At 47.5% G+C, this 12,334-nt stretch overlaps 1 protein-coding gene across 2 annotated transcripts in view; it reads right to left on the bottom strand.

The window, feature by feature from the left end:
* Positions 1–12,334, bottom strand: part of FHDC1 (FH2 domain containing 1) — a 178,260-nt gene that overhangs the window by 82,842 nt on the left and 83,084 nt on the right. The gene's annotated exons all lie outside the window — the stretch shown is intronic.

The following is a 12,334-nucleotide window of genomic DNA, read 5'->3' as shown; positions in this document are numbered from 1 at the left end:
TGTAACTAGCAAAAGCACATTTATTTTGTTTGCCCTTCATAGCAAGGAAGAGTTCATTGGTTTTCATTGTTAACGAAAGATCCCACAGTGCCAAATCCTTGGCGTTTGGATAAAAACCACATGGCTCAAAAAAGGCATAAAGTGGCAACTTTCAGCTTCCTCTGCTTAAGAGAAGTAAGCCATGGTCACCATCAGACAGTAGTCCGGTCATTGATGTAGTCCCACATTGATGGAGGCCGCATCATTCTTACAGGGGCTTCTAAATGGGTCTTGCACCCCGTCGGCCCACCCACAGATCTGCACAAAAATGGAGTACAACTCCTTGTGGGTTTTCTTTGTTGCAGATTTATGGTGCGACCACCATGTGATTAAGAGGTCTCTGGCTAATCTAACACGCATTGCAGCAGAAGAACAAGTTACTCTCTTACCAACGTTCTTTTGATGGGATGGTCTGACGACGTATTCCATATCTATGACGTATTCCATATGTATGACAGTAATCACCACAGCTGTGCTGCTTTGGAAAATCTTCGGCGTCTGCGTTGATGTTGACATGCCGCCCTGGAGGACCTCCTCCGACGGCCGACGTCACTGGATGTTATAAGTAGGACGCACGATGCCCGTAGCCTCACTTGTAGTTTTTTCCCAGAACGTGTGCCACCAGTCTTCTGCCAGTCTGACACACAAAGCCTTGCAGAAACGGAAGCTGCAATCGCATAAGAAATTCTGAAGCGGGGAAGGTAGGGAGGGAGCGATATGGAATACGTCGTCTGCCCATCCCATCGAAAGGACGTTACCAGGTAAGAGAGTAACTTGTCCTTCGAGAGGATTGGGTCCTCCGATGTATTCCATATCTATGACAAGCTCCCAAAGCAGTACCAATGCAAGGTGGTGGGAAAAGAATTTAGAAACCAGAAATTTAGCATGCCCAATCAAATTGCGGAGTAAAGGACCGCCTTGCCAAAGGCCAGTTCCCGCCCCCGGATGGAATCGAGGGAATAGTGACGTACAAAAGTATGTACCGAAGCCCAGGTGGCTGCATCACAGATGTTGCGAATAGGAACACCCCTCTGCAGGGCAGTAGAGGCAGCTATACCCCTGGTAGAATGGGCCCGTAAACTGACCGGTGGGTCCTAACCTGCCAAGTGGTAACACTCAGATAGCCAAAATAATCCAGTGAGACAAAGTCTGTTTCGTCACAGCCTGTCCCAAACGCTTACCAGCGTAACCAATAAAGAGCCGATTGTCCACTCTGACCCAGGACATGCGTGAAATATAAAAGCTCAACGCTCTCCTAGGATCAAGCCTATGGAGCCTCTCCTCTTCCTTACCAGGATATGGAGGAGGATAAAATGCCAGAAGAACAACCTTCTGGCCTAAATGAAATTCCAACACCACCTTTGGCAGAAAAGAAGGACGAACTCTAAGGACAACCCTGTCCTTATGAAATACAGTGAAGGGTAGCTTAACTGAAAGTGCCTGTAACGCACTCTGCGAGCGGAAGTGACCGCAACTAAAAATACAGTTTGCAGAGTTAACAGTCTCAAAGGGCATGAATACAAAGGCTCAAACGGAGCACCCATCAGAAACTTGAGAACAAGGTTCAAATCCCAACCGGGCACCTGGAAAGGTGACGAGGTAACACATTAGTAAGCCCTTTCAGAAACTGAGAAATTAAAGGAGTTTTAAAATAGGAACACTCTTCAGACGAGCGCTTAAATATGGACAGCGCCGCCAGGTAACCTTTAATGGTACCCACTTGAAGGCCCCTGTGGGCCAAAGAAAGCAAAAAAGACAGAACCATGGGAATTTCACATGCAAAAGGATCCCCATTCTTAACCCTGCACCAGTCACAGAACATCCTCCAACTGCAACGGTACAGGGACTTTGTTGCAGGCCTTCTGGCTGAAAGCAACACCTCCATCACGTCTTCAGGGAGGTCCCAATCCTTATACCTCAACCTTTCAGAAACCAAGCATGAAGGTTGAGGCACCTGACCTCTGGATGGAGAACCTGAGCCCCCCTCCCGTGAGAGCAGATCGTCTCGGTAGGGAAGACGACGTGGAGGGCAGATGGACAAGTCGAGAAGGTCTGGGTACCACGTCCTCTGGGCCCACGCCGGAGCAATGAGCATCATTCGGGAACCGAACCTCCGTAGCACTTGCGGGATGACGGGGACTGGAGGAAACGCGTACAGCAGTCTCCACCACGAACGCTTCTCCTAAGGCTCCGTTTGGAGGAAATTCCCACGAGCAGAACCTCTTGCACTTCCGGTTGACACTGGAGGCGAAGAGATACACTTGAGGGGTCCCCCAAAGGGCGAAGATCTCCAGGAGAATCTCCTGAGCCAACTCCCACTCGTGAGAGATCGCGCTCTGCCTGCTCAGAGCGTCCGCCGTCTCGTTTTTGTCTCCTGCCAAATGAACTGCCGAGATCGAAACTTCCTGCTGGATTGCCCAGAACTAGAGCTGCATCGCCTCCCTGCACAGAGGAAATGACCCTGCCCCCCCCCCTTTTTGTTGAGGTAGTGCATGGCCACCGTGTTGTCCGTCAGGAGCAGGACATTCTTTCCTCGCACAGTCGGCAGAAAAGCCTTCAGGGCTAGCCTGACGGCCCTCAGCTCCAACAGATTGATATGGAGTCTGGACTCCGGAGACGACCGCTGACTGTCAACTCGTTGGCATAAGCTCCCCATCCCATGAGGGATGCGTCCGTCACAATCGTCACCTCCGGCAAGGGCAGCCAAAATGGAGCCCACCTCATCAGATTGCCTACTTCAGCCTACCACAGAAGGTCCTGGGTGACCAAAGACGGCACCTGAACAGGGTCCGACATCCAGCCGGAGGACTGAGACCACTGGAGTGCCCATTGCAAAGATCTCATCCGCAACCTGGCCTCTGGCAACAGAAGAATGCAGGATGCCATGAGGCCGAGCAGTCTCAAGAACTCGAACGCTGGGAGAGTCTGGGCAAGTTGAAACTTGTGCACCATCTGCTGAATGTGATGAGCCCTCACCTGGGAAGGAAAACACTGCCCCAGGGACGTGTCTAGCACTGCTTCGATGTACTGGAGCCTCCGAGTTGGTGTCAAATGGGACAAGTTGAGGGCAGGTGACTGACGGATGATCCAGGACTTGCTCGGGAGAGCGCGCCCTGATCAACCAATCGTCCAGGTAGGGGTAGACGTGAATCCCCTTTCCTGAGGTGCACTGCCACCACTACCATGAGCTTGGTGAAGACCCTCGGGGCGGAGGTCAATCCAAACGGCAGGACCCGAAACTGAAAGTGCGAGTCGCCAACCGCAAACCTCAGGTACTTCTTGTGCTTTGGATGGATCGGCACATGAAAATAAGCATCCTTGAGGTTGAGAGACACCAACCAGTCCTGAAGTTGAAGGGCCTGGAGGACTTGAGAGTAACCATCTTCAACTTGTCCTTCCTGAGGAGTTTTTTCAAACCGTGCAAGTCCATGATGGGTCTCAATCCCCCGTCTTTCTTGGAAATCAAAAAATAAGGGGAATACCATCCCTTGTTCCTCTCCGCTACAGGCACCAGTTCTATGGCACCTTTCTCCAGCAGGGATTGAATTTCCTGCGCAAGGAGCAGATCCGGACTCTTCAAAGAGATTCCCCGGTGGATTGTCTTGAGGCCTCTGCCGGAAAGGAAGACAGTAGCCGTGGGTTATGATCTCCAGAACCCACACATCTGAAGTAATGGCGCGCCACTCTGCAAGATGCTGCGCCAGCCTTCCCCCAACCGGCGAACCATGGAACATGGCCTCATGACTGAGCTGAAGAGGCTGCGGCGTTGCCCAAGGGCAAAGAGGCAACAGCCCGAGCGGCCTTGGCACCTCAAGTACCTTGTTTTCCACCTCTGGCACTCCTACGGTGGCCCCTTTGACTGGCAGCTCCTCTCGCTTTACCAAAGGATGAGTAATAACGAAAGGAACCTCCCCTCCATTGCCATCCCCTAGGACGAAAAGGCGGCGGTTGTCGAACTGCAGCGTCCAACGACTTTGCTGCAGCTTTGGAGGTCTGCAACCTCTCAAGGCTCTCGTCAGCCTTGCTGCCAAAAAGAGGTTCCCCATCAAACGGCATGTTGAGGAGCCGGACCTGCACATCAGGAGCAAACCCCGACTGCCGCAACCACGCAAACCTGTGCATCATGGTGCTCGCCACCATGGACCGGCTGACGCAATCTGCCATGTCCAAACCCGACTAAACATCCTCACACATAGCATCCTTGCCATCCTGAAACATGGCAAGGAAACCATCCCGTTCGTCCCCTTCGGGATGATGTTCAGCCGCCAAGGAAACAGTCCCACAGAGTGTGCGTGAAACGAGACAAGGCACAAATGGAGTTGGCCGCTTGAAGCACCATACCCCCTGCAGAAAACACTTTCTTGGCCCAGCCATCAAAACGCTTGTCGTCCCTATCAGGAGGGATGGTAGGTTACGACGCCTGCTTTGCCGGGGCCGTAGCCGCCTGCACCACCAAACTCTCCAGATTCGGGTGCTTGGACAAGTAGCAGGGGTCACTACTGGCTGGGCGGTATTTTCACGGCAAGGACTCTCCGGAGCAGTCCAAGCCGCTGCCACCCTTCTTTGCAGAGCCATATGGAATGGCAGTACCGGGTCAGTTGGCGGACCAATGTCGAGGATATCCGTAAGGTCATCCTGAACAAACTCCCCTGGGGGTGCAGACCATCATAAGTACTCGGTGACCCGTGACATAAGTCGCCGTTACGAAGAATCGGCATGAGTGCCAAGCTCAGGCCTACAAAACTCCACCTCCGGAGAGGTGTCCAGCCCACTAGCATCATGCAGGGACAGCCTCAGGTCCTCAAACTGGCTATGGCCCGAGAGAATCTCGTCAGGCACCGTGTCAGGCACCATGCCATCATCAGAGCCCTCATCCACCTCTGAAATGAATTCCAGGCGGCGGTAAGAAGGCACAGAATTGGAACCAAAGCCATGCTTGACCTTGGCCAGAGCCCTCCTAGGTGGTTCCCCAAGCCACGGGGTACCCCCGTTGACACAGCCCCGAAAGGCTGAGAAAGAATCGGCGTCGACGACAGACGCAGCGCCGACAGCCTAGACGGCGTCGGCACAGGCCTCCAGGGAGGTGCCCTGAGCGTGTCCCTCGACATCCTGGGCACCGACTGCTTCCTCGGAGGCAGAGCCTCGAGAGAGTTTGTCGACTACCTTGGCGCTACAGGCGTCACCGTCTTCTTTGAAGACTCACAGGTTCACTCTGTCTCGAGGACCGGTACCTGGACCGGGCATGCCGAGAACGATTCCCCTTGTCCGAGCCGGACCTTTACCGCGAATTGTGACGACCACCCGAGCACGAAGGCGCCCATTCCTCCGGTGTCGCATGCTTGGTGGGGTAAGCGACCAGCTAACGGGCGGAGTCCTCGGATGAGGACGGGGAAGGCGACCGATGACGGCGCTTCCGGGAGTGCCTCAAAGAGGCAGAGGAGTGGCGAGACCCGACTCCGGGACCGAGACCCTCTGGACTTCCAACGCGGAGTCTCGCCCCTCGAGTCGTCCGACGAAGGCTTTCGACTTCCGGGGCTTGGACACCTTACCTACCGATAACTTCTTGCGCTCCTGCACGGCTTTCGACGTGAGTGACTGGCAGTCGACACAGTCATCCGTGTCATGGGCCTCCCCGAGGCACCAGAGGCAGGCATCGTGCAAGTCCGTGACCGACATCTTGGACTCACAGTCCCCGCACTTCTTAAGCCCGGACGCAGTGTGGAAAACAAGGTAGACATCTTCACAAAGAATAACTTCACAAACGAACAGGTTCGAAGAACTGAGATGAGCAACAAACTCCAAAGAGTCGAGGCATACCGAGATTCACGAAGCGAACACGTTCGCGGAAAAAACGGAACTGAGGCTACGGGCATCGTGCGTCCTATATCTATAACATCCAGTGACATAGGCGGAGGTCCTCGAGGGCGGCATGTCGACGTCATCGAAGCAGGACGCAGATGCCGAAGATTTTCCAAAGCAGCACAGCTATAGTGATTACCGTCATATATATGGAATATGTCGGAGGACCCAATCCCCTCGAATAGTTTTATTTACTTATATCGCACAATTAAATCAAATTCAAGTTGCGATACCTTTTTATTTAAGCAAGTGAAAAACGCACCTAATCCCCACCCTTCCCTCCCTCCATTTCCACAAAGGAATGCTACAAAACCATTATATTAAAAAAGACAGTCACAAGGGGGCACGGATGGGGTGGTGTTCAAACAGTTAGGATGCATACTGAGCAGTCGAAAAGGCCATGTTAAGCCTTTAAAAGGTGGGATGAAAAAAAGCCATTAGGGTGAAGCCAAATGTTGAACCATTCAGTTTCAGGAGTCCACTTCCTTGGGTTTAATTTGACATTTTCAGGAGTACCGAAGAGTCCACTGGAGTACTGGTAACCAATCCACGGACATTTGCAAACAATATCAGAGCAATAAAAAATAAAAGATCTATGCATTTGAAAATCAACAAGCCAACATCATGTGTGGCATGAATCACCAACCAGTGGACTATGTAACGCATCAAAGCTCTTGCTTGCTCGAGGTAACAAGGATTGAGGAAAATGGCTAGCAGAGTCATCTAGCACACGGGGAGCCTGGATTTAAGTAACCACAAGCCAAACCTTGAAGGCAGAGCACACAGTGCTTGGAAATCCAGGTGCCTACTTCATTTGAAGAGAACACTGTAACCCGCCCTCCCATCAAACTCCCTTTTCATTGGGCTCAGAGAAAGCTGTGCACAGCCTGCAGTGGGGGGTACCCATTGTTCCAAAAGGGGAGGCTCCCCGGGTTATTCCAGAAGGTGCCCTAGGCATCTTCACGGTAGTTCAAAAAAATGAACCTGCTCATTTTGGAGGACGGGGAATAAGGGTGTTTCTAGGTGTGGAATAGATCTGGGGCTACGCCAATATCGGGAGTCCCAGCAAGCTAGGCTTTTAGTTGTGGCCCCCAAGCTTCTATCTGGGGTTAGAACTAAAGGACCCGAGGCTATATAGCCCCCTCGGCCACCACCCCTCCCCTTCACCCCCCCGCCCCCTAGCAAAGCCTCTGAAGTCTGGGAAACAGTGGCAGAACCATTCTGGTAAGAAAAATACGCCCATTTCAAGAATCTAAAAATATCAAATAAATATACAACTGCAACCATTCAAAACTCCCTCATGGCACCAGGATGTGTAACAAGGGGGAATATGTAGGGGGGGAGGGGGCCGGGAGGGCACCATTCATCACGCAGTTGGCGACAGCACACTTTACACTTGTATGATGGGATGCAATATGCCACATTCAAACGAGGCGATGGTTTACTCGGCCTGCTACCGTTACATTTTAGATCCAAAGGACACTCAGGGCCATCTTAAGATTTTTGGGGCCCTGGGTATGAACATCTTTAGGGCCCCCTCCACCAAACCAAAGGAATTAAATGATCAAGAATATCTGGTTGCACCCCCCGCACCACCACCATGATCATGACTTTTAGGTTGATATACTGCCTCGCAGAATTCAAAATATGCATGATTACTCCCTTTAAGTCCCCTTACCCTCTTCATTCTTGCTCTAATCAAAATGATAAACATGGTACATTCTCCAATTATAATATTAATGTTACAAAGACTTAGACACAGGAAATGTGGTCTGATTCGGTTCTTAATTATTTGGGTATTCATGTAAACAGAGATATTGAATCTTTAATACATTTACCAACCGCCTGAAAATTAAGGAAATAGATAGACTCTGCTGTAAATTGGAGAAGTTAAAATAGTCCTTATAGGGTAAAGTAAATGAGGTGAAGATGTGCCTTCTTCCAAAATTTTAATATGTTTTTAGTATGCTCTATGCCACTCTGGAAAAATCTATTGTCGTGTATGAATAGGTCCATGAATAAATATCAGTGGGGTGGGGGGGCAGGCCATGCAGGAATCCCAAAGGATGTACTTCATAAATCTGTGCATTTGGGTGGTTTTGGTTATCCCGACATAAAATGTTATCATACTGCATTTACGTTATGCACATTACACCATTGGTTGGCAGCTGATCAAGTTAACTGTGCAGGTTTGATTCAAATTGAGAAAATCTATTTCCCCCACCCCTCTAGATGTTCTTTTGTTCATGGACAACATTTTGTTGGTTGGTGCAACTCCACGTTTTATAAAACATGTGAAAGAATGGCATAAACGTAATGAGGTTCGGGATGAGAAATATTTGCTGTGTGAAGAGTCTAGTCTATGGAAAAACCAGGCTATGAAGCAGAATAACCGTTTTATCGTGGACTTCATGGCAAAGGGCAGGTATCTGGAGAATTGGACAGGGGCATGATGGTCAGAATATGGTTGATTTTGAATTCCTGCACTTTAAATATAAGCTGAAAGCAACTGAATTTCCTCGTTATAATGCATTACAGGAACTTTTGATGTACCCTTTTCATCATTGAATGCTACAATGCACACAACACCTGCAATATTACTTCTCTCCAAGACAATGCCCTTGTCTGCATCTTCTTTTGTACACATGGATTGCACCTTCTACATCTCAACATCGCAATGTGGTAGAGGGAATTAGGATTCAGATCTGGGTTACTCGTCAGATATTGAATGGAACTGCATATGTACAGGTCCAGTTAAATACAACGTAGACTTAGGTCTGAGGTAAACACAACAAAGAATTAATCACCATCTATACTGGTATCCATGGAGGAGGAGATTGTGCAAGTTGTGTAATGTCGATGTTTGTGGGAATTGTAAAAGAGGAGTGGTCACCACGCGCCATATGTTCCGATTATGTGGAAAGATAGCACCATCCCAGAACAGTGTTATCAGAGAATGGAACTGGTTATGGATTTATCGCTATCTAGAGATCCGCTTTTTGGTGTGTTAGGTTTAAAAGCTTTAAATATTGTATTGTCTAGTAGTAAAATGTTCTGGGCATATAGAGCTCTCCTACTAGCTAAGAAGCAAATTCAGAAATTCTGGAAAAGGGACACTTCCCCTTATGTTGATTGGTTGCAGAGTCTCTTTTGTCTAGGAGAGAAAATATCCTTTAATGGCAAGGATCAACTCGATAAATATTAAACGATTTGGGGTGCGTTTAATGATCTTTATGCTTGGCTATTTATTTGCGTTCTATGATTCTTATTTTCTCTTGATTTTATATTTCCCTCCTTTTTTTCCCCTCTCTCCTCCTCTTTTCTTTTGCTCTCTTGTTCACCTGGATTTCTATCTTTCTCTGTTGCTCTTTTTAAAATTGGGCTATTATGTTGCAATTGTATATGCATTACATTTACATTATTGTATGTTTTTATTGTTTATGTAAATTGTTAAATTAATAACTACAATAAATATATATTTTGTTTTGAGAGGGAAAAAAAAAGAATGATAAACAAGTAGCATTTGAAGCCAACATTAGCAATCTACGAAGAGGTTACTTCTCTTCTAGTATAGAAACAGAATTATTTTTAAAATCAATGCAGCCTGTAGTATTAATGCAGGACCATATGTTAAAAGGTGCCTGTAACCCAGAATAGGCAGATAACTTACATTAGCTGCCTCAGAGAATGCAAAAGTGCTCAAGCATGGATACAGTAGACCAATTGTAAGGAAGGAGAAAGCTACACATAGCATGGATGGTGAATGCAGATTAGAAGCTACCAGGAAGGTGTCTCTATCCAGACAGACTGAGATTAGAAGTGGGACATGGTTTTCAAGTAGTGTTGCCATTAGAGATCAAGGTGTGCAGTATATCAATGCCCACTATTATAGTGGAAGCAACCCTGGAGCCAGTGAAACCATGAGTGAGGCTTTTATGCCGATACCCTGAGAAGGAAATCACTCTGAATGGCTGACCATTTTGAAAGATTTAGGGACTAGCAATTCTCAGAGGTTAGGAAATAAAAGATAAAATGAGATGCCCAGGATCACACATTGCTTAAGGGGTGTAGCTGGGATTTGTTCCAACAATGCGATTTTTGCATTTCAACACTTTCTTTTCCAGCTCTTACCATGTACTAAAACAATCTCATTTTATAAAACTGAAGTACACAAAAATCACAATTCCAAACCTGACAATTTTTAAAACCAGAATATTACAGAAGGGTGTTATGTAAAATGGGAACAATTACATCTTCATTCTCTCCATAATCAACAGAAGTATCTAAGTACCACCATACCAAACGATGTGATTTAACAGATTTAATCTAGGTATGTCTTTTGTACTTTTAAGCTTGAAATACTTCCAAAACAATGGCTTGTAAAATTGTCATTCATAAACATGCAGAAAAACCTTTGACTTATAGAAAAAGCAAAACGTTTTTTGTGCCAAACGAGCAGACCTTAAAATATGCTTGCTCAAGGCCTACAACATCTAGTCCGCTCGCTCCCATCTACCACCCCTTCCACTCAAATGGCCTACATAAGAAATATCAAGTAATGAGCTAAACGATGCCACCAGCATGCAAGAAGGGAAACCTCACAGAAGACAGCAAAGTAATGCATGTGATATATGATTTGACCAGGATCACGGTATCGTCTGCTGGCAAAGCCAGGATACAAGCTTGAGCACTTTGGTTCCACAGTCTTGAATTTGGATACTTATTCACCACTTGGACTAATAGTTTATGCTCATCTTTGGAGGGGATTGCCTAGGTTTGAGAATGCACAATCTGAACAAACCAATGTCTAGACCTTCACTGTACGAATGACATGTTAGTTTTTATAGCAACCCCTATCTGGTGCAGGAACATTGCTGATAATAGCACCTCTTAGCCTGAAAAACCAAGTACATATGCAGGTATGTTTATAAACTTCAGACACAGGATAGGTGCAGCCGGCCTTGCTGGAATGTGCTCTTCTAATCTTTCTGATGAACACATCTCTGCAATGAGTGCTTAACACACAGAGCTAACTTCTGAACCATTGTGGCACTCAATTTATCAATATGGATTTCAACTTTGGCTATTGCACATAATCAACACAATTCCCACAGGAAGGAAAGTATCCTACAGAAGTCGTGCCGTACGGAACACACAAACTACGTATTCCACAGTGAACACAAATCATTACATGATTAATTGATCGAGGCAGAATGTACTTGTCAAAACAGACAGGCAATAGGTTTAGCGCCTCAGCAGCATACCATAAAATCTCCTGGCATGTGCCATTTAAGTCTGGTGAACAATGGAATCTTTCTTTAGATCAGGCAGCCTTGTGGGGGGGGGGGCCTCCAAGGTGGGGGCCCTGGGCCAGTGCCCCTTTCGCCCTCCCATAAAGACGTCTCTGAGGACACGCATAACAGACAATCCAGACTTTCCCTACAGCACCCATTAGTTTCATAGAGTAGATCGGGAAAAAAAGGCTTTAGATTATTTTCATGTACATCGAGTGGCCTTGGGAAAGAATTGCTAAAAAGCAAACATGGTATTATTGAGCAGATTAATGCCCATGGATTGAGGGTTGGATGCAAAGGTGCAGTGTAATCACATTTCTTGCCATCTGTCTACACACAGCAAGCGTCCACAGTTTACACAAAAAGAACGAGGTCAACAATAGGAGACCAGGCATCAGGGATTTCCGCACCCTTACCCATTACTGGGGACACAGTAAAGGGGAAGGACCTTGGTCTTTATAGCTGCGTTTGATGCTCTAGCCCACCCTAATGATACCTTAACAAGTAACCTCTGGGACCAGTCTCAATTTTTACAGCAAATAAAATCAGGCTCAATTGCACAAATAAAAGAGCTTTAGATTGTAGGAGCAGTGCCCCTGTAGTATAGGTCAGTCCATCATTCGACCATGAGTCCTGTATGTCACAAGGTAGTGATGACTTATTGGACTACTAGAACAAGCTCAGGCAACAGCTCATCAACTCTAAGGTCACTCGGGAGCCATCAACGCTTAAAGGAGCTTGCATATGGAGAAAAGAGTTAGGCTCTTGCAAAGAAGCCTACTGTAAAGGAAACTGCTCTGCAGCCATTTCAAGTTGACCCACTGCCCAATGTCAACTAAAAACAAACTTAAATCCTCAGATGAATAGGAACGCTGCGATTTTTGTTTTCCTTCACTTGTACCACGAAAAGCATACAGGCTAATCGAACAAGATCATGCACCAAAAGTAAACCAAAGAACACAAGTAGGCGTGGACATCAGTTGACAGCGAGTCTTGCCCAAGAGCAGACAGACGATAGAAACTGCACGCACGTTGAGTGAGCGTCTTATCTGCGCTGGGGGGCGGTCCGGCTAAAGGTTGCCTTGAGTCAGAGTCCACCAGTGGATCATGCACTAAATCAGCATAAGCCGACACCTGGAAAC

This window comes from Ambystoma mexicanum, chromosome 6q, assembly GCF_040938575.1.
Source record: "Ambystoma mexicanum isolate Mex_15411 chromosome 6q, UKY_AmexF1_1, whole genome shotgun sequence".
Taxonomy (NCBI): domain Eukaryota; kingdom Metazoa; phylum Chordata; class Amphibia; order Caudata; family Ambystomatidae; genus Ambystoma; species Ambystoma mexicanum.
The sequence above is the reverse complement of the archived record's forward strand: the minus strand, read 5'-3'. Positions and strand labels throughout refer to the sequence as shown.